This window comes from Macaca thibetana, chromosome 4, assembly GCF_024542745.1.
Source record: "Macaca thibetana thibetana isolate TM-01 chromosome 4, ASM2454274v1, whole genome shotgun sequence".
In the NCBI taxonomy this organism is placed as follows: domain Eukaryota; kingdom Metazoa; phylum Chordata; class Mammalia; order Primates; family Cercopithecidae; genus Macaca; species Macaca thibetana.
Window position 1 is genome coordinate 41,279,855 of NC_065581.1, and position 26,564 is coordinate 41,306,418.

At 48.7% G+C, this 26,564-nt stretch overlaps 1 protein-coding gene and 1 non-coding gene across 2 annotated transcripts in view; one reads left to right on the top strand and one right to left on the bottom strand.

The window, feature by feature from the left end:
• The window catches only part of LRFN2 (leucine rich repeat and fibronectin type III domain containing 2), a 194,367-nt gene that overhangs the window by 11,336 nt on the left and 156,467 nt on the right, over positions 1-26,564 (bottom strand). The window lies entirely within an intron of this gene.
• Positions 4,725-4,827, top strand: LOC126954025 (U6 spliceosomal RNA). Its single transcript, XR_007725483.1, has one exon. It is a non-coding gene; the product is annotated as a U6 spliceosomal RNA (small nuclear RNA).

The window sequence follows — 26,564 nt, forward strand, 5'->3', positions numbered from 1 at the left end:
GAGCATTGGCTGCTGGGTATTGGTGTTAAGGATTCTGAGGCTGTGTTTAGACTCAGTGGACAGAGTCCTCTGGAGACTGTATCTCATATTTGCTGTTTCTGGCCTAGAGATCAGAATAGTTAGAATTACCAGTACAAGTTGTAGACCCTACTGGTGACTAGTGCCAAATGCTGGCCTTCCCTAAGCACCAGGTCCTGAGTGATAATGGGGGAAGGCACATGTCTTTTCTTTAGAGTGGGATGATCATGGAGCTTGTGTGACTCAGCGAGGGCTCCAAGGATCGGAAGCTTCTGATCTTTCAGTTGGGGCCAGGGACCAGAGGCCTGGGGTTGGGGGCCAGCCTCTGTACCTGCTCTTCTGCCCTTGTGGCTCCTGAGAATATGGAGCTTCCACAAATGCCCCGAAGCACCCCTGCCTTACTGGCAGTTACTTTAGCCTCTCAGTGAGTGAAGGGGCCACATTCCTTTCAATAAGATTGAGACTCTGAGACAGAGCACCCCAACCATTGCCTCAATCCTCAGGTGTACCCAGACATCCACTTCCACAGCCCCTGAGACAGCAGGCAGGGTTGACATCAGCCCCTGTTGAGTTGGCCTCTGGGTCTGGGTGTCCTTCCTTGCTCCCATCCCCCAGCCTCTTCTCTGCCAGTAGTCAGAGGGATCCTGTTAAAACACAGGTCAGAGCCTGTCTTTCTCGCTCAACCCTGCTCTGCCCCCAGAGAAGCCCACCTCATGTAGTCAAAGTCCTCATATGGCTCACAGGCCCCAGGCGATCTGCCCCTCCCCTCTTGGGTTTTGTCTCCTTCTACTCCTCATTATTACTCTACAACCTGGGCTCCCCGCTGCTTCTCAAATCTGCCAAGGGGTCTCCTGCCTCAGGACTTTCGCACTGGCTGTTCCCTCTGCCTGGACGCTCTTCCTCCAGATATTTATATGCTAGCTGCTTTGCCTCTTTCAGGTCCCTGTTCCAATGTCAGGTTCTCAGAGAGGCCATCCCAGATCATCTTTTCAACACTGGGGGCTTCCTCAGGCTTGTTACTCCACTCCATTTTTCCCCAATGCACTTTTATTGCCCAACAGACAATATCATTGATTTATTATGATTACTGTTAGTTGCCTTTCTTTCTCTCTGTCTACTAGAATGTCAGCTCCCTGAGGTCAGAGTTTTTTGGGCTGTTTTGTTTTGTTTTTACCTGTTTTGTTTACTGATATTTTCCCGACACCTAGAATGATACTTGGCACAGCGTAGGCCCTTGAAAACATTGGCTGAACTTGTAAATGAATTGAACATTCCACACTGCACTGCCCAATATAGTAGCTGCATGTGGTCATTTAAATTTAACTTCAAATTAATAATAATTGATTAGAATTAAATATTTACTTTCTGAGTCATAACAACCAGATTTCAAGTGCTCAGTAGTCACATGTGGCTAGTGGCTACTGGATTGGACAGTGCCACTGTGTGACATTTCTGTCAACACAGGCAGTGCTATTGGATGGTGCTGTTCTAGAACATGCTATGCAGCCCTATCCATGTACCCAGCAAATGGTATTAACACTGTCATTTTCTATGTGAGCCCTGATGCACCAAACAGGTGGGCTAGTCCAGGTGATGTTGTCCAGCTCTGGGGCAGTTCTCACCAAGGAATGAATTTGTCTTGGAGGCTTTGATCCAGACCTCGGAGCAGCTCCCCATTCTCTCTGAGGCTCTGGATGGCTTCATCCCTCCTTTATGACTCCTCCAGTTCTCCAGGGTTCCTAGGACCTCTGGGTTCAGCATGCCCTCTCTGGGATTCTCTCAGGCCTAACTCAAGCTCCTCTGCCCCCTGGAGTGTTCTCTCTGTCTCCGATACTCAGCTTGTGCCCCAGCCCATTCCCAAGGCTTGGCCCCACTGGCAAAGCTGCCTCACCTTCCCCACAGTCCTCAAATAGGGCCAGCCCTTAGCCAGCCTGTGTCTTTGGGCCCCCTCTGGTCCTTTGTTTTGATATTCTGGTTCCTGCTTTTCTGCTTCCCATATTCAAGCTACCCATTACACATGTGACACAATTCTATTAAGAAAACTCCCTCATAGATCCAATAACAATGAGAGATATCATCGGAATACCTACCGTTAGCAAGAGAAGCTGAAGAGGCAGCAGGTGTGGTGGATATGCACACAGGCTCTGGAGCCAGACTCCGGGGTTCCAATCCTGGTTTTGCACATACCAGCTATAAAACCTTATCTTGGGCAAGTTTCTTAATCTCTCTGTGTTTGTTTCCTAGAAATATCCCCTTTCTGTAAAATGGTGCATTCATAATCTCTGCCTTATAGGGTTGTTATGAGGATTCAAGGAGTCATGATTCCTAAAGTACCGAGGTCAGTGCCTGGCACAGAGTAAGCCCCACATGGGGGTCTATTACATAAAGGAGTGGGCCATGCTTAACCCCAAGGAAATGCCTCTCTGATGGTGGAAATCCAGGCCTCGGGGATTTGTGGCTGGCAAACCTTATGCAAGTTAGAAACAAGGAGATTCGGCAGTGCCTGACCCTAGCTGGGCTGGCAGGGAGGCATCCTGGCTTCAACACTTGCAGCAGGATGGGTCCCCTTCCAACTTCCCATGAGAGTCTTGTTCAGAATTCACGTGGAGGAAGTGTCAGTAAAGTCCTGGCTGAGCAGTGGCAGAGATGACAGGAAATTAGGCCAAAAAGAGCTGAGCCCCAGCAGGCTGCCTCTGTGCTCATCTCCCCAGCATTAGACCTTACCCGGTGACAGGTGAGGATCACTTGTTGGGAGGCCCTGTGTTTGCTCCCTGATTTGGGAGGCATGGCGGATGCAGCTGCCAGGCAAGGACTTGGGAAAGTCGCAGCCCAAGTGTTTGGTGGAGGCAACAGTGTCAGGAAGGGAGCTTCGCCCTGCTCCATGGGGCTCCTTCATGGAGGGGATAAAGCCAGGAGGTGGGAATCCAGGCACTAGCACTGCACCACCGGGTTCAAGCCCCAGTCCTGTCACTGACCAGCAGTGTGACCTTGGGCAAGCCACGTAACCACCCTGTAAGAGGGGGCAGATGATAGAGCCCCGTCACAGGGTTGCTATGAGGATTACATGAGCGAATCTCTGTGATTTGAACAGTGCCTTGTCCCTAGTGAGTGCTGAATTTGTGCCAGTGTTTGTGACTGAGGACAGAGAAGTGAATCCAGGCCTGAGGCTGGATACTGGCTGATGGATCAGGTGCACAGCCAGCTCCGCAAGCCAGTCGTCTGAGGTCTGACAGTCTGTCTTGGTGCAGGCCACTGGGGCCAGCCCGCCCCCTGATCCGGGCACTTCTCTTGCTGACTCATCAAGGTGTCTGCTGGCTCTTCCCAGTTCTTCTCTGCCCTCACCATGCACAGATCCTAGGAACTCCAGGTTGCGAAGGGCCCTGAGAGCCAACCTGCTCATCAGCGCCTCCATAGCAGGCCCACCTGGCTGTCAGCACCCTCTGCTCACACACTTCCGGGATATACCAGGTAGCCATCCTAGCTCTGGACAACTCCGAGTGACTCATGGGGGCCATGGTCTGACAGACTGCGACTTCCTACCACCAGCCCAATGCAACCCCACAGCTGCCCAGAACAAGCCTGTTTCTTTCTTTTCTACATGTTGATGCTTCCCATATTGTGAGGCCACTCTCTCATCCCACCTTGACTTTTCACATCTCCAGAATTCACATTTCCGTTTCTTCCAACCATTTCCTCATAGCACAGTTTCTAGTTTGCTGGCAGGCTGCCCCGCCTGATCATACCCGATCACATGTCAATTTGTCTTTGGCCCTTCTCTTTGGGGGTTCTGAGTAGTCAGATCCTATGCTCCCCAATCAGACATCACACTTCTTGTGAACACCACCCCCTCCCTGAAAGTACACTGGATTCTCTAGAAGCCACATCCCATTGGTGGTCACACTGAGCAGACTGTCAATGGAGAGGCCCTGTGCTTTCCCAGGACTGCTGTTAAGCCACATTGCTTAAACACTGTCCCCACCACTGCAGGCTCAGCCAACCCAGGCGAGCTCTTGAGCCCATGTAAGGCCTGCCTCTCTCTCTCTCTCATTCTGTGTATGTGTGTGCGCATCCTCATTCAGGTCTCCACAGATATAGAAGTCTTCTCTGCATTTAATTGTCTTTAGCTTCCAGCCCCCAGGGACTGGGTTGGCATATCTTAGAGGAAAGAGTGTAGGCTTTAGACTCAGACAGAAATCTCTCTTTGAAGGCTAGTTCTGCCCCCGACCAGATGTGTGACTCTAGACCATGTAACTTTCCTCTCTCTGAACCTCTGTTTCCTCACATGTGAAATGGGAGAGTAATACCAGCCTTCTGTGGTGAGTGTGAGAAATCAAGTACAACAGGAATAAACATGTCTGCTCCTTTCCTGGGCAATTTGGTACCACGACGATGATGACTACAATGATGCTACTTGTCATTTATCTCCTGGAGGAGCTGAGAAGAGCTTACTCAACAACTCATCACGTACAGAAAAAAATGCAGAAGGTGTCAGATCAATTATACCTTGTTATAAACACAAACGTGTGCAAAATGAAGATTCCCCACCAGCTGTGCCCAAGACACGCTAGAACAACCAGCAGACACCAAGTAAACACCACCTAATGATGAACCTGATCGGACCATTCGCCCCAGTTGGCAGATCCATAATTTCGTGGGGGCATCACCCGGAGCAAAGGCAGCACCAGCCTCCTTGAAAATGCTATCGTTTGCTCTCTTTGGCAGCACTTCCACTAAAACTGGAACCATGCAGAGGTCAGCATGGCCCCTGCAGAAGGATGACGGCAAATCTGTGAAGCGTTTTATATTTGTATGAAATTCTGACACATGCTACAACTTGCATGAACTTTGTGTGATTCCACTTATATAAAGGGCCTAGGGTAGTCAAATTCATAGAGACAAAAAGTAGCAGGGTGGTTGCTGGGTGCTGGGGGAAGTGAGGAATAGGGAATTCTTATTTAATGACTACAGAGTTTTAGTTTGGGATGATGAAAAAGTTCCAAGATGGATGGTGATGGTGACTGCACAACAATATGATGTATTTAGTGCCAGTGAACTGTCCACTCTAATGTGGTGAAAATGGTAAATGTTATGTATATTTTACAATAAAAAAGGGCAAAGAATTTTGCAAAGCCAGTTCTACCAGGTGAGCAGGAAGAGGAGAGGTTGTTGGAAATAGATGTGTCACTTCAGGGAGGCTGATGAGCATCTGGGTGGCAGTCACCATCGGCAGGGGTTTCTTGATTCTGTTGTCAGTGGGCTCGGGTGGCCCTGTCAGATCTGGGGAAGGAGACAGCATTTGGGGAGGGATAGAAAGAACCCCTGGCCATCTGATGCTATTCTACATGTGCCCCAGTGGGTGAAGAGTAGGGCAACTCCAGAGTAGAAGTTGGCAGGAATCAAATGCCTGGGAAGAGGCATTTGAAGATCCAGCATGGTGGTTCACAGCAGCTGGGCCTGGGTTCAAAATCTGCTCTGGCGCTGACTAGCTGTGTGACCCCAGGCAGATTACCTACGCTCTGCCTCAGTTAAATAGGAATGCTAGTACCTACTGTGTAGGAATATAATCAGGGCTAAATGAGGTAAAGTGTGTTAAATGCTAGGGGTGCCTGGCAATAAATGAAGGAATGGTAAACACTGGGTTTTGTTTCAATGCCAATGGTGAAGTCAACAGTAACCCTTTGTCTTAGTTTCTGTGTATTGCTTAACAGAATACCACAGACTAATTTATATTTTTAAAAAAACAACAACAAGATTTTCTCATAGTACTAGAGGCTGGAAGCCCAAGATTAAGGTGCCAGCATTTGGTCTGACGAGAGCCTTCTTTCTGTATCCTCACATGGCAGCAGTGGGAGGGCAAGAGAGAGACAGAGAGCCCCCTCAGCAGCCACAAGCCCTCATGAGTTTATCACCCCTTATGTGCTCCACTTCTTCATCCTATCATCGGGGATTAGGTTTTAATCTATGAATATCGAAGAGGACACAAGCATTCAAACCACTGCACCCTTAATAAAGCAACTCTGGGTAAAATGAAGCCCTCAGTCGTTTCATGGAGGGGCCGCACCTTTTTCTTCAATTATAACCATCTCCTCTGTCAGAGCAGAGGCTGTATCATAAGAAGGAACCTGTATTGATCCCCAGGGTGAATTTGTGCTCTAGTGAAGAAGGTTTACTGACTGTGCCATGTGAGGTGCGTCACTTCCCATGTTTGAGCCTCAATTCCACAGTTTTCTCACCTGAAAAATGGGTTCATAACAGCAATCATATGGTGTCTTCGTGCAAATTAAGTACCATGATATTCGCTCAGTACAGAGTATGCTGCTTAGAGTGTGTTTACGCAATAAAAAGTAGCCATGATGATGTTTGCATTTGGTATTTGAAGATCAGTTTCAAATGTTGGCCCCACCATCTGCTAGCTGAGCAATCTTGAACAAGGAGATTGTGCTCCTCTGAATCTCAGCCTCCTCATCTGTCAAACGGGAATGAGAACACTACCACCTCCCCGAAAGGACCGTCTGGAAAACCTAAGATGCACATCTGCTTGGACACAGTATGTAAGTGGTGAAGCATTTATAAATGTGAGGTGTCCATTTTTTATAATGGGGACAGCCAGCACTCGTGCATAGTGAGTGACCGAGAAACTTACTGACACTTCCTTGGGGGCTGCTCCAAGCTGCATGCCTGGAGGCAGACTCCCTGTTGAGAGCTTGCTGGGCATCTGGCTGCTGAGTTGCTGCATCATCCTGCCCACTGCCTCACCCCACGGAGAGCTGCCCTTTCCACCCAGCAGTCAGGAGGAGCCCACTCAGCACTTCACTGGGCTGTGCTTCTGCTGATTCTCCCTGGATACCTCTGTCTCTAACAAGCAGTCTGGTCAGGAAGGAGTTAATTAAGGGTGGGGAGAGTGACAACTTCTAGGGGGAGTTCTCAGGTGGGCAGCAGGGAAGCCCCACTCTGTCCAGCCAAGTGGAAGGTCCTTGCGCACTCCCGATCCTGGAGTCAGCAGGAGGGAGGGTGGGGGAGCAGAGCTGTCCCCACCCACCAGCCATCCTCATGTCCAGGCTGGAGGACGAGGCTCTAACTCCCACTCTGTCATGACTTGTTCAGCTTTGGGCAATTCACTTTCCTTCTCTGTGCTTTTAACATTTTAGAATTTCATAAGAACATCACTGGAAGAGGGGTGATGGGAGCGAGGGGGAGGCGGGAGGAAGGGGATGGGATACTGGGGCCGTGGGAGTAGGGGCAGCAGCAGGTCCCTGACCCCGGAAGCATACAGGAGTTAGCATCAAAGTGATCTGGGCTCTGGGCTCAAATCCCATCTCCACAATTTATTGACTGTATCTTTACTCCCTTACTTAACTTTCCGTAGCTTGTGTCTTCTTATTTGTAAAAGCAGTTTGCGAACCCAATTTGCAGAGTTATATGAGGATCAGCAGTAACGTATGCCAAGCACTGGCATACAATATATACTCAATAAATCTTTTATGTATATAGTGAATGCTTACGTACTTTGTTATTGTCTATCTTCTATTTATCTTTCTATCATCTCTTTTATAGACTAACACCATCCATTCCACCCACCTCGCAGCAGGACCTCTCCTGGTGGCCGAAGATGAGCCACCTGAGGGCACAGGTAGTTTTAGGGGTTGGGGTCTCTGCCAGATGGCAGAGGAGCCTTCCTATGGGATGTATTCATTAGCAGGAGCTTTAAGGTGGGGCTGGCCTGGCCCAGAGGTGCACCATCCTGATTTTGCCCGGGAATTACTAAAAGCAGCAGCGTAATTATCCTCCTTCCTCTGTCCTGCCCCAAGTCTGGGAGCAGCCAGCGCCTGTGGGGACAATGAACATAAAACAGAGCCACTAATTGCATGCCAGGGTCCCTGGAGGATGGCCATATGGGCCTGTCATCTTCTTAGTGTGGAAGTAATCATGTAAATAAATCACGTGTGAGTAAATCACAGACTTATCTGTAATTTTCTGGGAGTCTCTCCAACACTGTTTATTAGGGTGCATGGGTCTGAAGCCCCAGGAATTGCCTCGGTCTCCTCCCTCTCCTGCTCCAGCTGGGGAGAGGCCACACTGGGTGGCAGACGGGAGTGAGGCTGATGAGGAGTTGTCCCTGCTCTGCTGGGGCACATGCAGGTGCAGTGGAGGGTGAAGCGCAAACGGGCATGGCAGGAGTAGGGGGGCTGTGGGAGTGAGTGGCCATTGGCCATGTAGGTACGTATGTGAGTGTGACTGTGTGTCCACTGGCCAGCGTGGAAGCAGCCCTGAGCATGTGGCAGGGAAAAGGATTGACCTGAAGCTGTGAGCACCTGTGAACATGCACAGGTGGAGTGAACACTTGAATCAGCGTCCTCACAAGGGCCACATGGCCCCACGGGATCTGGCCCCACTGCCTCTCTGCCCCAGCTCGCCCAACCTGCCCTGCACTCTCTCTGCTTCAGCCACCCTGGCCTCTTCATTGCTCCTCAGAAACACTCCAGTCACAGAGACTTTGCTCTTCCTTCTACCTGGAAGGCCCTTCCCACAGACCTCAGTCCGGCTCCCCTTCAAGTCTTTGCTCAAATCCCACCTTCTCAGGGAGGCATGCCCTGGACACCCTAGCTAATATTACAACTTACCCACCACCCCCAGCACCCTGCCATGTCTTGCCTGAGGTTTCTTTTTTGTGTGGCACTCACTGCCTCCCAGCACCCATATCATTTACTCATTTGTGGTGCCTGCTGCCCGTTTTCCTCTCATAAGGACCAGGATTGCCAGCTGTTTTGTTGACTGATGTGTCCTGAACACCCGGAACAGGAGCGTTTCTTTGCTGGCATAGCTGCTTCAGGTCTCTCATCTGCATGTAACATGGGGAGGAGACAGAAGCCATCCAGGTCATAGGGCTGCTGGACAGGCTCAATGGTCGGATATCTAAAAACACTGACAGCAGCCTTGGCACACTGTTCAGTAGCTGTGAGCCCTTGTTATCATGCCTCACTGCAGCCTGGAAGTGAAGCCTGCATGAATGATCCGTGGAAGGATCTGACACAGCAGCAGGTATCCCAGGGAGGGGTCCTGATAAACGCTTCCCACCCCACTCCCACTCAACACCTTACAAATTCTCAGGAACAAAAATTTTCTGACCTCCCCCAGTCAAGGAACTCATATTTTGGGGATCCCTTTGGGTTAAGAAATTATTTATCAGGAAATGTATAAGATTTTTGGTTTTTTTAATGAAGGGAAAAAGCAAGCGAGGCCCCACCCATGCCTAGCCTGGGGCTGCACAGCTCCGGGGTCCTACAGGTAGTTAACAGAGCGTGACTGACAACTACATCCTCTGAGGGGTGTGAGAGCTGCACAGACCATGCAGGACCTGGAGCTCTGGCCTGAGAGTCTCCAGCCCAGAGTCTTCTCCCAGCTTTGCAACCCCTAACAGGCTATGTTCAGTAGCTGTGAGCCCTTGTTATCATGCAGCAGCCTGGAAGTGAAGCCTGCATGAATGATCCGTGGGGGATCTGACACAGCAGCAGGTATCCCAGGGAGGGGTCCTGATAAACGCTTCCCACCCCACTCCCACTCAACACCTTACAAATTCTGGGGTCTGGGGTATGAGACTGGGGTCAAGTCCTATCTCTTCTCTGGGTCTCTGCTTTTCCCTGACACCATGAGGCATTGGAATTAAGCCATTTCTTAGGTAATTTCCAGACTCATTCATTCATCCAAGAATGTTTGTGGAGCTTATGTGACAGGCACTGCTTTAGGTGTCTGTGGGGACAGCAGTGACCCCCACTGATACGAGTCCCTGCCTTGTGGAGTTGACATTCTCTGTGGGGACAGAGCAAACAGTAAACACAACTGGTAACTGATTTAGTATGTTAGAAAGTGGACTGTGCTAAGGAAAGAAGAACAAGCAGGTAAGAGAGAAAAAGAAAGTGTTGAGGTTAGGGTGGGACGGCTCAGCTTTAAGTGGATGGTCAGGCATCACCTCATTGAGCAGGTGACCTTTGAGGTGAGGGAGATCTTACATCCTAGGAATCTAAGAATCTGGTCAATGATTCCCAGCACTGCCGTATTCCAGAGAGCACCGTTTGTGGTCTCTGGAGCCCTATCTCTTCTTTTTCTCCATCGCTGTGCACACTGACCCCATGCCACCCAGTGGGTGATGGGACTGGAAGACAGATCAGCCATATTTGCAAGAGTGGTGAGTGATTTACCGCTGCCTTTATTCATACTCTGATATTTCATGGCTCCCGCGGCTGTGATGGGATAAATATGACCTCTTATTCTCCACTTTGCTTAAGACTCAAGGTCAACAGCCCAGCTGTGATCTATCTGCTGTTCCCTCTGCTGTATGTCCCCAAGCCAGGGAATCCCGTGACTGTCCAAGATTCACAGTGTTGTCCTCCAGCTACACACACCTGCCTGCCACTCAGCACTGGGCCTGGGCCTGGCTGGGCCGGGGAGGCAGTGGCTGCAGTAGCTCTGGGAGAATGATGGCTCATGTAGGGCAGACGCTGAGCCATAAATCTCGCTCTTCCCCAAGCCTATGCTGTCTTTAGGGCTGAACCACGACCCGGTTTCCTTTCAGTCTGGGAAGAGGCAGCAGTGGGAGGCAGAGCAGCCATGGTTCAAGTGGCAAGTTATAAATTAGAACACCCCAGGACATGGCCATCATCTTCCCAGCATGGAGAAGGGGTGGAAGGCATGCATCAGCATGCCTGCCTCAGATGGAATCCCCCAGGCCCTTGAAGCAGCCGAGGCTCCCCTCTGCCTTCGAAGCAGCCATGGCTTTGTCAGACATCACCAGCACTGCCGGAAGTTCTCCCACTTGTCTAGCTGAGAGCCCACCCCTCCTAAAGTGCCCACCTGTTTCCTCGTGTTCCTCCTTATGTGCAGGTGGGTGGGATGGGTGGATCTGGTTCAGTCTACCGCATTTCCTCATGGTGGTTCTCAGTGCCAGCGGGCTGACGGTTTGGGGGTTGTTAGTAGATTGGGCGACTGGGGAGGGGACAGGGGTGAAGGAAATGGGGTCACTGGACTCTATTTTGAAGACATTACCTGTGACTCCAAGACATTTATCTCACCCCCTCAATCCTAACTCATGTCCTGGGAGGGAGAAGAACAGTCAGGAGCTCTTTGGAGCACAACAGGCCTGGGTTTGAATCTGGCCCTGTCACCTCCTAGCTGGGAGGCCTCGGGCAGTTTACATACCCTGTCTTCTCCCTGTGATTCCTAGCCTGGGAAAGAATCATAAGCCTGCCTCCCAGAGGGCTATGAAGGTGCCCGGTGCAGGGGGGCACACACCAATGGGCACTCAGAAGCTGGCGGTGCACTATTGAGGCCTCAACTGGAGCCAGTCTACTTGGCTTCACATTCCAGCTGGGACACTTCAGGCAGGCTTCTTCCCCAGGCCATGCCTCAGTTCCCCCCGCCCCGTAAAATCGAGATAACACCTGCACCTTTTTTGTCAGGATGTTGAAATAATTAAATGAGCTAATAAACAGAAACCACTTAGAACAGTACCTGGCATGGAATAATTTCTCAGAAAGGTTGGCTGTTATTCTCCTTATCTTTATTGGAGGAGAAACCACCTGCATTCACTTAGCACTTTTGACCTAATCCCATCCATTGGCTTTGTAATTTATAACCCATTTATTTCCAATCAAAGAAATGAAATGACTTGAAACATAAAAACATATAAAATGGGACACGCAAAATTTGTTAATGTTCTATTGAAGATTGAAAATCAATAAAAAGGCTTGAGTGAGAAGCTTGCCTCTCAGGCGGGGTCATTGTGACACCCAAAGGATCACTTCAGTTATAAACCCCCACATGACCACACAGCTGAACAAAGCCCTGAGCCACTCCTTTTGGGAACAGGCTAGGGAGGAGGCAGCAAGATGGTTCTGGACAATGTGAGGGGTGGCTTTGTTGGGGTACTCTGTGTGGGAGTTGGCACCGTCGGAGGCTAGGGAGGGCTGAGGCTGCCTTCACATGGGGGGCACCCTCAGCTTCAAAGGAGCTTCTTCAGCCCACTTTGGCCCGGACAGGCCACATTCAGTGTACTGCCCACTGCCGGACCCCACACCTGCAGGGAGACGTCACAAACCCTGCACACATCTGAGGCAAGGGACCAGAGACCCACCCCAGGCAACTTCCTGCTCCAAAGACAGACAGACACGCCAGTCTTTCCCCACAGTGCCTCCTGTGCCTCTTCACTAATTGAGTTCTTACTTATTTTTATTTTTTTCTTTGAGACAGTCTTGCTTTGTCGCCTAGGCTGGAATGAGATGGCGCAATCTCAGCTCACTGCAACCTCTACCTCCCGGGTTCACGTGATTTTCCTCAGCCTCTTGAGTAGCTGGAATTACAGGCACGTGCCACCATGCCCAGCTAATTTTTGTATTTTTAGTAGAGATGGGGTTTTACCATGTTGGCCAGGCTGGTCTTGAACTCCTGACCTCAGGTGATCCACCCACCTCGACCTCCCAAAGTGCTGGGATTACAGGCGTGAGCCACCATGCCCGGCCTGAGTTCCTACTTGACCTTCTGGGTCACCTCTTCCAGGAAGCCTTCCCTGGCTTCCCCAGGCTAGGTCAGTTCCCCAGGACCTGCTCTAGCATATACTTGCATAGCATTTATCACAGCTGTAGCTACTGAATTGGTGAACACCTCCCAGCATAGTTGTTTAACGTTTGTCTCCCTGGGAGATGCGAGTTGCAGGAGGGCAGAAATGCCTTGTTCATAGCTGCCCTTCCCATGTGTGGCCCAGACGAGTTGTAAACTTAAACACCTCTTGAATGATTAAAGGTAAAGGCAAGGATGGAGGGAGGCAGGGAGGGAGGGTGTTGAATCTGAACAAATAGTATTGGGTGAACTATGAGAATTATGTTCAAAAATTAAATGGACATATTACAGAAAAAGAACTAGTTTTATGCCTGATAAAGATGAAGGCAGAATTTAAAGGTTGGAGGTAGAGGGAGATAGATTTGAGGGCCTGCAATGAAGTATAACTTTTGTTTATTTGTTTGTTTGTTTGTTTTGAGACAGAGTCTCGCTTCTTCACCCAGGCTGGAGTGCAGTGGCACAATCTCGGCTCACTGCAACCTCCGCCTCCCGGGTTCAAGCAATTTTCCTGCCTCAGCCTCCCCAGTAGCTGGGATTACAGGCATGTGCCAGCACGCCCAACTAATTTTTGTAGTTTTAGTAGAGACAGGGTTTCACCATGTTGGCCAGGCTGGTCTCAAACTCCTAACTTCAAGTGATCCGCCCGCCTCAGCCTCCCAAACTGCTGGAATTATGGGCATGAGCCACCACGCATGGCCAATGAGGTAGAACATTTTAGCCAGTGGCACCCAACAGTGGTGGGGGCTTTCTTGTCTCTGGAAGTTATTCCTGCATGAAGCCAGCCAACATCCCAAGTGGGTGGTGGGAATGAGGGGTGACGGGTGGGAATGAGGGGTGACGGGTGGGAATGAGGGGTGACGGGTGGGAATGAGAGGTGACGGGTGGCAATGAGGGGTGACGGGTGGGAGGAGTGGTGGGCACCACAAGGATTCACAGAAAGGGGAGGGTTGGCCTGGTTGAGCTTGAACTGACCTTTTCTTACTCTGGACTTCTTCTTGGTCTGAGAGTAGCAAGAACAGGCCCATTTTAAAGACAGAAGAACCAAGTCCAAGAGAGTTGCAATAAAGAAGCAGCTGGACTGGTCCCAAGGACTTTGGCTCAGCCCTTTCCTCTCCCTGACTCTCCCAAGCCCTTGACAATAGGTCCACAGAGGGGAACTGGGCTTTGAGGTCACCTCATGACCCTTCCTGACCCCCTTCCTCCTTCTCCTGCTAGGGCGTCCACTGTGCCCTCCCTCGGGTCAGCATCCACTGTTTGCCAGTCCCAGGAAAAAACCCACTTCACCATCTCCCAGGTTTCTGCCCCTTAAACGTGCAAAGAAACCCATCTTTAATGGTGGAATTCCCAGCCCTCTGAACTGTGAAGGAAGCATTTTTAAACAGGGTTCTGTTCTTAGGCCTGTTCTAGGCAGGGTGGGGAAGAATAGGTCTTGGGTCTAAACCTGGGCGCTCCTGCTTTCCTGGCCTGGGATAAGCAGCCCCCCACCCACTCCCTTTTGCTGCAGGACAGAAGCTTCCTTCCAGCCCCCTGCCCCTGAGGGAGGCGACTGCTGAGCACCAGCCGAGCCAACCCAGGAATCTTCAAAGCCTCCCTGTTCCACTCAGACCTTTTTCCTAGCAACAATCAAAGCTTGAGGGAGGAGAGCAAAGCAGCCTTGGGAAGCAGCCCTTGGCACTGGCTCACACGCGGTGGCATTTTGACGGGTGGTAAAAATATCTTTCTGTGTTCAGTGCCGGCTGCCGCTGCTGCCACCATCTCAGTTTCCAAGATCGTGTCTCCAAGCTCAGTGCCTCGGCAGCCTCCCCACCTGTCAACGCACACCTTGGGAGTCAGAGCACAGGTCACTGAGCCCCTGACCAAGGGCCACATTCATATATGACAACTGCCACCTTCATTGCCAGGGCCAGGCACCAGCCAAAAATGCACTTATGAGCCATTAGAGTAGGTGATTTATTGTCAGAAATGCCACGGCACACACCTAATGAGCTAATTAAACAAGAACATAAATAATTACTCCCTATCAGAGTACAAGGTTGTGGGGTGGAGGGGCTGGGGGATGCTGACGGAGGAGCTGGGTCAGTGATGGCGTGGGATGCTCTGCTCTACAGAGGAAGATCCAAAACTCCTCTCCACTCACGGCTGAGTTGGGCCTCAGTGAGGTTCCCGGGCCAAGCAGACATAGGCCCAAGGATTCTGCCAGAAAAATCATGACAAAATGCTGCTTTGTTCCCTACCTAAGTACTTCCTACTCCCTCACAGGCCCACACCCTAATCTCCTCCTGCCCCAAGTGGGAGAGAAAGAAGGGGTCCTTCTCCCATTTTATGGATGTGAACATTCAGGAGGAAGAAGGTCTCAAGATACACCTAAAACCCTGCAACCATCCCGTAACTGGTCTCCCTGATGCTCTCCCTGCCTGCTGTGGTATATTCTCCAGCCAGCAGCAGAATCTTCTTTCTTAATCACACCACACCAGTCTCCTGCTTTCAAATCTCCCCAGCCTCAGCCCCAGAGGTTTCCATCTCATTCAGGATAAAATCCAAGACCTCATCATGGCCAGCAAGGGCCTATGTAATCCAGCCCTGTCCAGTCCTCTCACTCATTCACTGCCACTCTACCTCCAGAGGCACTGGAGTCCTTGCCACTTCTCCATAAAGAAGGATAAATGCGTCCCTCCCCAGGGCCTCTGTATGTGCTGTTTCCCCTGCCTGACTCTTTCACCCCATTCAGGTCTCTACTCCAACATCACTCCTTACAGAAGCAATTCCTGACCACCCATGTAAAACCGTAGCCCTCTGGTCTCGGTCTCATTTCACTGTTTATTTTTCTTCTTCCTGTATATTTTTGAACTTTTCATCTCTCCCCCCAATAAGAATGTAAGCTCCTTGATATTCAAGGCCACTCTTCCCTCTTCCAACCTCTGCCTTCCTATCACTTTCCTAGGCAAGTGCTATGCCTGTCTTTTCCCAATCCTGAGGTCTTAACCAGACAATAAATATTTATTGACTGAATAAATGAATATCTGGTTCCAAATACAGAGTTTTCCTCACCCCAGGTCATTCCTCCCCTCAGAACTAGACCCTGGCTTCTCACCAGTAACAGGAAGAAGCCCAAAGTCAGGACAGCACTGGCTCCAAGCTCAAGCTCCACCGCCTCCAAGCTGTGAGGCCTTGCAAGTCATGCCACCTCCCTATGGCTCAGAGTCCTCATCTGTCACGTGGCAATCATGGATCACACCTCATAGGGTTAGCATGAGTCCAAATAAGAGAACATGCAGAATAGCTTTAGAACACCTGGAGTGCAGTAAGGACTCAGAAACACAGCTACTGTGTGTGACATTCAAGGCCATCCATACTCTGCCCTCTTCCAACCTCTACATTCCTATCCTTTTCCTAGACCAGTGATTCTCAAAGTAATTTCCCCAGACCAGCAGCATCAGCATCCCGGAGAGAATGTATTAGAAATGCAGATTCTCAGGCTCCACTCGATACCTACTGAATTACAAACTCAGGGGACAGGGTCTGGTACTTGTGTGTTCACAAGCCTGCCAGGTGATTCTCATGCATGCTCAGGTTTGAGAACCACTGCCCTCTAGGGGGGCTTTCTGCCAGGAAAGTCAAGTGTCACAAATTATTGGTCCTGTTTCTTTACGGGCCTGTAATAAAGGAGGATCTCCACAGCCTTTCATGGCTTGATGCTGAGCGCAGTTCATTCCCTGCACCTTGCCTTTGGGCTTGGCCACGTAACTTGCTGTGGGTAGCGGGATTTTGCAGGTGTGATACCAACAGAAGCTTGACATTCTTTTCTGCAGCTGGGCTTGCCTTCCTGCATTTCTGCTATTACCATGAGAAGAACATACCTAGAGAACCACTACCCCTCTCCTGGGGCTCCAGGATGAGATACCCAAAGAAGATGGGAATCAGAACTGGAGCCTGAAGCCAAGTGCAGTCGTGCCCAGCCCAGCCCGGACCAGACCAGTTCAGCTCCAGCCAGCCTGCAGAGCTATGACTAAGGAAATTCAATATTCTTGGCTATAAGCCACCTAGAGTTTGAGGTTCTTTGTTATGCAACATGGTTGTGGCAGCAGCTGACAAATACACCAGGGGCCCTCACAGGCCTTTGACTGGGCCTGATCATTCCTGCCTCTGTCTCTGTCTTCACTGGTTTCACCTAAAATAGCTACCACCCCCGCCGATCCCGTGCAGCCTCCTTCCTTCCAAATCCCACCTTAATCCCAGGACACAGCTTACACTCCACTGTACCTGCTCTCATAGCCCCCCAGAATATGTTCCTCTCAAGCCAGGCAGTTAGCTCATGGAAAAGCTCAAGTGGACTAATTTCACCAAGCAATTCATTTACGTTTTAACCTTTTTGGGGGCTAATTGCTAAACTGAGAAGCTCCTTTACTTAATACCATCACTGACTAATGACCTAGTGCAAAGGTTTGCTGTTTAACAGATCTCTTCCTTGCTTCATTTCCTGCCGCTCACCTCTTTTACGATGCAAGTGGAGTTCATCCGCATGTCTGGATCAGCACTCTCAACCACAGCATCAGCCCCACGGCCACAGAGCACAGCGGAGCCCAGCTTTGGAGCCCACCCCTGCTGGAAATAGCTCTCTTTTGTAAAGAGTTAACAAGCTCGTTCATCCACAGTGCATGGCTGCATGGCCCTGCGTTCACCCCGGGGTGGCCCATCACATCCTGTGGTTTTGTGCCATTCTTCCTGCACCCATCCCCCACCTCTGAGACCCTGAAGATGATGGACATTAATTTGACTTCTTGTCGTGATCCCTTCTGTCACCCACAGGGTGCCCACTCCCATCACACACATTCATGCCAGACCATAGGCCTCATTGACAAGAGGTAAGCTTCCCTCTTTGCTTTGCTCTGTGTCTCCAGAGATGAGAAAAGAACACTCACAGAGAGGCAGGAAAGCAGCCCCATCAGCTTCCCCCCGAGGCTGGCCTCAGCCACAAACTGGCTACTGGTTGCTGGGACTGTGTGGGCAGGTGCCAAGAAACGCTCACAGCAGCGATGCTTCCGCCCAGGCAGCTCTGTGGCCGTCGTACGCCTCCCCAACATCCATTCCCCACTTCTAATTGCCCGGCAGAACGCTGATTTTATCTAGTGGGGAGCAACGTGCACGAACAGACAATTGCCCTCCTCAGCCTCCAATGTGCATTGGGAAAAATACAATAAGCTAGCAGCAAAAGCCACTGCGTGGGATTCTTTAAAGGGGTTGGTGCCTGTCTTAGTTTGGGCTTCCCAGATGCAGACCCTGAGACCAGGATTTGAGTATGAGTAGTTTATCTGGGAGGTGGGCTCAGGAATCTGTGGTAAGGAAGTGTGGAAGGAAGTCAACACAGGGCATTTTGCTAAGCAAGTTACCACTGTGGGCAATTGGGGCCCACTCCTACTGGGAGCCCCTGGGAGCGAGCATAGACCACGTATCCACCTTTCTCCGACGGTAAGGAAGCTGCGGTATTAATCCTCCAAACTCTGTTAAAGGCTGAGGGCTGATCCCAGGGTTGGCAACTCCCCTGTGGATAGGCCACACCAGAGAAAATCTCCAGGTAGAGAATGTGAGCAAGAGCAGGAGCAGTGAGCCACACATTAAGAATAATGCAATTGACCTGCCTCAGTCCCTGACTCCATGGAGCTCCCATACCAGCTCTGAACTACCTACTTCTGGAATGCTTTGACAGAATTGTGAACTCACAAAAGTATCTGACAGGTCTCAATCCATTTAGAAAGTTTATTTTGCCAAGGTTAAGGACGTGCCCATGACGCAGCCTCAGGAGGTCCTGACGACATGTGCCCAAGGTAGTCTGGGTGGAGCTTGCTTTTATACATTTGAGGGAGACATAACACATCAATCAGTACATGCAGGATGTACATGGTTCAAACTGGAAAGACAAGAGGTGGGTCACTTCGAGGTAATAGGTAGATTTAAAGATGTTCTGATTGGCAATTGGCTGAGTCATTATCAACAGAAAGGAGTGTCTGGGTAACAATAAAGGGTTGTGGAGACCAAGGTTTTATCATGCAAATGAAGCCTCCAGGTAGCAGGATTCAGAGAAAATAGATTGTAAATGTTTCTTATCAGACTTAAAGAGTCTGTTCTGTCAGTAATTCCGAAAGAGAGGAGGGTATAGTGAGGCATGTGTGGCTCCCCATTCCCATCATGGCCAAGTTTTTGGAATGCTTTGACAGAATTGTGAACTCACAAAAGTTCAGGTTAACTTTGGAATGCTCTTGGCTGAGTGGAGGGGTTCATTCAATTGGTTGGGGGGCCTTAGAATTTTATTTTTGGTTTTCAGAATGACGGAAATTACCCCCAAATTTGGAAAAGTCAGATTTCTGCTACTAGAAGCACTTCACATTTTATGAAGATGTTCTTCTTTCATGCTGTGTCATCTCTTTCCAATTTTACAACAACCTGGTGAGTTATCATTATCCCCATTTAGAAGGTGAGGAGCCTGAGGTTCAGACAAGTAAAGAGAAGGGAGATCACAAGAGCCCATGTCTGGAGCCCCTAATTCCATCTTTCTTATGGTAATCACTCAGACTCAGCTGAGTGGTGAAAAAAATGGCTCCAGCGACTGAAATGCACATGGTGTTTTTGTTTCCAAAGTGTTTCCACATATGTTATCTCTTTGGAGATAACCCCATAGAGAAAAGATTTTTTATTCCAATGTTAGATGAAGCAAATCTCAAAGAGATGAGTAGTGCATGGTAGAGCTGGGATTGAACCCAGGCCTTCTGGCTTCTTCCCTCACTAGCAGTTTAGAGACCAATCCCCTAGCTGTGGATTTAGAAACTCTGTCTACCAGTGCTGTCCAAACCCGATTTCACTGGGCATGATGCTGAATGCATGTCAGAATCACTGGGAGAGCCTTAAAAACGTGAATATCCAGGCACCAACACAAGCTGACTCAGAATCCCTTTTTTAATGGGGGGATGCCACTCCTCAAGGGGTTCCAAAACACAGTCAGGGTTGGGAAACATGGGTGGGTAGGAAGCCCTGGGGTCAGGGTCAGAATGCCTGAATTCCACACCTTCCCAACTCCTGGTCTGACCTGGGCTGTTAATGAGGCTGAGTGGAGCTGGGTTCTGTGAACACGAACATGCCTGGAAAAGTTCAGTTGTGAGATAAGTGTTTGGTGTTGTTTTGATGGCCACCATCACAGCATCGTCCCCAAGTCCCAGGCATTCCTCCAGGCCTAACCCCATCCCTCTGTAAGCCCTTTTTAGTGTTTTCCTGGTATAGAATAAATGATATCCCCACTCCCATCTCCATATAACCAAACATATGTAAAATTAATTGGACTGGTTCTCTTGTTATCTCTTACTGGAGGGGGAAAAAGCTTCATTTCAGAAGAAGGGAGACCGGATACATGCTGTAATCTCTTTACTCTTGCTAATTACTTTTTTATCTTTGGAGCTCTCTCCAGCCACAGCTTTTGGAGATTGAGAAGGGAATAACGTGGAGAAATTAGTCACCTCTGAACAGATGCTCTGAAGCTTTTTGAATCCCAGTGGTGTCACCTTCTTGAGGACAGCAAGAGGGGCAGGATGTGGGGATAGTAATATGATTTGAAATGCTCTTAGAAGGTGCCCTGAAAAACATCTCCCCATGCACAAACCTACTGTGGGTTTTAAAACTCCACCATCAGGGATTCACTCCTTTGGGTCTTTCAGAGCTCCCAATTGAAGTGAAAATATTTCTGAAAGGGGTTATACCTTATACTTTGATCCCTTAAAACTTCATCAGATCGTTTTCCAAGTTTACAGCTCTGTTGGTGTTGAAAAATGGAGACACAGGAGGCAGGCTGGGGAACAGGGACTAGAAGAGAGGTCCAAGAAGAAAAAGTGGGCAGGCTCCTAGTAATCATAAGTACTCTCAGGTAACCAGTACGCCACTGCTGACTATGAAGAACGCTCTTTCAAATACATGAGTTCATTCAGTCCTCACCACAATGCTATGAAATATGCAGAAAGGAATCTCTGTTCTCATTTTACAGATGAGAAAATAAAGATGGAGAGCAGTAAAATGATTTTTCCATGGTCCCAGGACTAGTAAATGATGGAGTTGTGTGGATGTGCTACCTGCCTTCCTATCTTCTCTACATTACTGAGGGTGCATTGTGCCTAACTTGGAAAAAATAACCCTACATTTCCTAGATTCCTTTGCAGAAATGTGTGCCCAATGAAATGCAAGGAGAAGTTATTGGATGGGGATTCTGAGAAACTCCCCACTTTGCTTTCTTGCCCTTCTTGTTTCCACCTTTCCTATTGCATAAAAGGGAGATAGGATCACTGGTGCTCCAGCAACCATTTTGTACTATTAAGTGACCTTAAGGACAGAAATTGTGTGCTGAGGATGGTAGGACAGAAAGACAGAAGGAACTGGGCTCCTGATGACCATGCTACCCAGTCCTAAATTCTCTTCCACTGGTCTTCTTTTACATGAGATGTTATAAAACCTTATGAGTTTAAATCATACTAGTTGAGTTTTCTGTTCATCCTAATCACCACCCTGGACTTCTGACTCCAGAGTCATTTTTTTCTGTGATGCCTCTAGCAACTCTGTCACTTCACAGTGGCTTACCTGGTGACATGCAACCCAGAAATCTTCATCTTGCCCATTGATCACCTGGACGATCCCAGGCGGTAGAGTGGAACCAAGCTTCTCACTGGCACCCCTGTTTCCCCAGCATTGCTGGAACTTAGAAGTATGAGACTGAGTCTCGACTAAAGCTGACAGAAAATCCCTGTGGACTTCCAGAAAGCTACTCCATACTTCCCAGAAAGAGAAATTACAGCTGGTTTCCCCAGCCCATGTCTCCAGCCTTAGTAAGGACTCTTTGGGGCTTTAGCGAGAAGTGCCCCACAGCAGGTACATAGCACAGTGGAAAGGGCTGGATGTAGAAGACTACATTTCTTAGTCTTTGCTTTGGATAACTTTGTAAAATCTACTCAATCTGTTTGAGACTAGTTTTACTATCTATAAAATGGGTTTAACATTATTGTCTTTTGCATCCTCTCTTGTAGATGTCATGTTTCAACAGTGTGAAAAAAAAAATAGAAAATATAAAATCCAAGGCAGGTTGATTTTGATTTGGGTTCTGACCAAGGAGTTACCTTTCCTCCCTGTCCACCCCTATTTCCTCCTCTATACCATTCTCTTCCTCTGCCTGTCGGGACTCAACCGACCCTTCCAGAAGAGTCCAGACCCTCTGGGGAAACAGCTGAGTCAAAGAATCTTCTCTCACAGGTCCTGTCCCTGGCATGCCCCACTCCCTTTAGAGAACACCTGTCCCTAACAGCGTCTCCCTTTAAGAACACCTGTTCCCACTAGCTTCTCCCCATGGCCCCAGATCCTGAGATGTTGATTTCACGAGTAAAGTTTTCTCCAACCCACAGTAGAGAGGGCTGTCTTTTCATGGGGTAGGGCAGAGCTCCACTGAGATGTGGAGTGGTGAGATCCTGATGGGGTGAAAACTTGCTGAATCTGCCCTCTTGTCCTTTCCCCAGATGGAAGACAGAGCAGCAGTAAAAGACGCAGCCCCCTGCCCCAGCCCTGCAAAACTCAGTGGGGTGGTCCGGTCTCCCAGGACAGGACGTGTGTCTAACAATCACAGAAGACATGGCATGGGAAAGGGAGCCTGCAGAGAGGGTCGGACGGGGGCTGGGGTGGCTGTCATCTCCCCATCTTCAGGGTCTCTCTCGTCACAGCCCCTCACTTTTCTACACGAGGATGGGGGCAGCATATCGAGCAGCACAAGGCACAGCTGCATCCCGGCTGACTGCCTCAGGAGCACGCCTGTTCTTCCCCAGGCCCTCCTGGGGACCATTCCAACATCACGCCTGGTGACAGATGTTCTTGACAACTCTTAGAGACAAGTGTTTGTGAATGTCACTTGGGCTGATAATGACATGCAGGACATTTAACTTTCCATGTCACCCCAGGGATGAAGCCAAGCTGGGGTGGGCTGTTGCTGCCTCCAGGGTGGCAGGGGAGGCTGCCTTTCTGACTTCCCTCTCCCAAACTTTCCCTACCCCTTGTTGACTCCTCTCCCCTTTGTTGCTGACACCATTAGTGCCAGCCCGTTCCTGACAGGGTGGGCCCTGGCATTGAGGGACATGTCAGTCAGCCCTCCCCAGTCACACAGGAAACAGGCCAGGCCCCGCTTGCGGACTGTCTCCAGTGTGTCACAGCGCCTGCCTGCAGGGCTCAGCTGTGTGTACTCAGGAAGGGCAAGCAGCTTGGAAGTGCAGCCAGGATGGTTAAATAATGAGGGAGCTTATTAGCTGAAAAAAGAGCAAGGCACTATTTTGTATAGCCTAATTCAAATCTGGTCTGAGTTATCCATGATTTGGGGTGATCCGTGCCTCTGCTCCTCCTTCCTGGTATGTAGACTAGATGCTGATGTTTTCAGACATCGCTCACAGCTCTTTGGGGTTTCTGTGAAACCTTGAGGTGGGTCACTGGTGACCTGTCAATGGCCTATGTCCAGGTCTGGTTGGGTTCTCTGGGCCTCTGCCAAGATTTTTGTCTCTGACCTCAAGCCCTGGAGCTTAAATGCCTGTGAGACACAGTACCTAACCCCAGGAGGCAAACTGACACAGTGACCCCAACTAGTAAAAGCAGGTGAATTTAGCAACAGTGGAAGCCATATTATCTTGATCATGGGAATTTGAAAGTCTCGAGTAGATCCACACACTATGAGAGCTGGGATCATTTAAGTTCAATGTTTTCACTCCTGCCTGAAAGTCAGGCTGCCTGCTTAGTACCCCTGGAATGGAGTCAGCCAGGTTCTATTGAACCCTTTTGGTATGGGCAGCTCACTACTTTGTGGCAGCTTTTACTTTAAGCTGCTGTTGGGCAGCTTTGATTTTTATTTCCAGTCTGTCCAGTTCACCAAATGTTGACTCAATAGCTATTTTGGACCAGGACTTACTAAGGGCTGAGGACATGGAGATGAGCATGCATGAATATCACATGCTAGCGAGGAAGACAGATACAAAGCCAAATCATTTCGGAGCCAGATGGAGAGCAATGAGAGACATGTGTAAGGCTGTTGCTGTTGGAATTTTGTTTTTGTAACGGGCCAATGCCTACTTCCATGCACGCATGTGTGTGCATGTGTGTGTGTGTGTGTGTCTTTTCCTCTTTTCCACCCACAAATTCTTCGAATAAGTTAAAGGAGCCATGACTTCTTTTCTAAGTCTTCTCATCTCCAAAGTGAACTTCTTCCATTTCACGTGAGCTTCCAGAACCTCATTCTCATCAGCCCTCCTCTGGATACATTGCAGCTTATAAACATGACTCCCAAGACTGTACCATCCAGAATTAAACATATTAAAGCTCTGCTCTGACCAGCTACAATGTCTCAGCAAAACCACAACCTCTCGTGATCTGACCACTATACTTCCATTAGCGCAACTAAAAATGACAGGAGTCTCTCACGGGTTCCATCACATTGTGGCCATAACATCCTCAAGATCAACTACAACTCTGAGCCTAGGCACACAGAATTTCAGTCGAGCCAGATTTTCCTCACCTTGAACTTGTGCAATTGCAACTGATTCCTTGAACCAAAATGAAGATAGATTATTGATTGATAGTTTTGTTGACATGACAATTGGCCAAGCCTATTTTCTGTGTAGTTATCAATCTCAATTAGAAAATACACTGGCAGTACAGAAATGGGACAGATGTTGAGGCAGAAGCCAAAGGCTTTCTGGCATATTCACATGAATTTATTAATCAATCTGGTTATCTGACCAGTTACAACTTCACTTCATCAGTTTACATGTCTCCATTTTGTCCCCAAGACAGCATGAGAGTTCACCAAATGTCCTGTACGATTGTGACGTGCTCTGTTTATGGTAGTGACTCACAGCCAGCAGAAACTCCTAGGACATTTTCCAAGTGTACCTGTCACTCCAGAGATGCTGGTCCAGCTGAGAATCACTATGCAAGCGGGGATATCTCTGAGAAGCACTGCCCTCATGAATGACAAGGAGGCAGATAAAAAGGTTGAGAACTACTGGTCCACAGCCTCTCCTGAAGACATGGTTCAATGACTTGGCAGGATTTGCCCTTAGTGAACCCATGTTAGGTTAGCATTCTTTTCCAAGTGCTCACAGCTACCTATTGAGAAAGTCTTTCCAGAATTGTATAGAGACTCCATGTCCAGCCTAACACCCTAAGCATTACAGAGTTTATTCCCTGAAAATCAGAATATTCACCCCTTTCCCATCTCAGGCATCTCTCTGTCCATGCTATCTCAGAATCACCACCATGGGCTTGAGAACCTCGTCTACTTGCTCCTTTAGTCCTTACTCACCTACATGTGACCCATCAGGGCCTGGTGACCAGAACTCATGGACGGCACTGTTATCCAGGCCTGTTGGGCTTTGGCATCCCTCTCCATAGTATTGGTCTTGTTAGGTTGAGGCTTTGGGCAAAATACAGGCTGCCTATATTCAGATTCCATCTCTGCTACTTACCCCCTGTTTAACACCTTGAGCAAGTTTCTTCTACGTAAAGTGAAATAATAGTTTTTAACCTCCTAAGGGTTTGTGGGAACTAAATGAGTTAGTGCACATAGAACCCTTAGAATAGTGACCAGCACAAATAATCCATCAATGCAGGTGTGTACTATTATTGCTGCTGCTGCTTTTCTCCTTGCTGGGGAAGATGGAGGCAAGTTGCAAGTTGTAACTCTTTGCCTCTTATCTATTCTCATTGTAACCTCTTTCCCAAGCAGCATTTTTTCTTCGTGGACATAAACACGGACTAAAAAACCCTCTTTGGTTGCATTTAGCTTTCTCTGTACAGCACGTGCTCCTCTTCAATACTCATCTTCAGATACAGACCTTTCCTCCCTTCTTTTATATACCTTCCGGTTAAAATGAGCATTCTTTCTAATGAGGACAATTCATTTTCTAAAAATCCAGATTCTGTATTAGAGTCTCCTATTTCTCTCAAGCCGTAATCCCTTTTAGGACAGTGGGCAGCATGACCACAGGGGTTAAGTCTGGGTGCTGAAGCCAGAGGCCGGAGTTCAAATCACAGCCCTGTCTCCTTCTGCTGTGTGTTCTTGAAATAATTTTATTTTTTAATTCTCTTGGTCTTTTATGCTTCTTCATATATCCAGAAGGATTAAATGAGATACCGCCTGTAAAAGCTAAGCATCAAACACATAGTAGCCTGGCAGTAATGTTGGCCAGTGATTGCTATTACTATTATCTGGCTACAGACTTGTGCTTATTTTTCCTCAAAAATTTTGGAAATTTGTCTTCTTAAAGAGAAGACTGAATTGCATATCTAACCTTCCTCTTCCACTTTCTTCCCCAAGATGGTGGATGTGATGCTAGTCTTATTTTATACTACTATTATTCTCACTGCTACTAGTACTACTACTAATACTGATAATAATAATCCTTGAGTGTTTACTACTATATGCCCCCACTATCTGGAGGATTTCCATGCTGTATCTCCTCTTGTCCGTGTAACCAGCCCTGAGAAGTCACTATTGCTAGCTGCATTTTTTTATTCCAAGGTTTCTGACACTTCCATTTAATTTACATTATATTTAGAAAGTTAGTGTCTCCAGGTTCTCAATCACCAAATAAAAGCAATTTGAATTCCCACCTTGAGTGATTACCGGAGCCTACCCCAAGCCTTCCTCTCCTCGTTCCAGGGTATCTTTGAGACCCCCGGTGAGCTGTGCCATTTTGGCAATGCTAGCGTGTTGCCTTGTGGAAGCCAACATTTTCTCTCCCCCTCACAAACTGCATTTCCCTGTGCAAACTGCAGAGCTGGTAGCTTTTTGCCTTTACATTTTTTTTTTAATCAAAGTCATGACCATATAATAAATTCACAAGTAAAGAAATATATTTATTTTCAAAAGGTCAACCTCACAA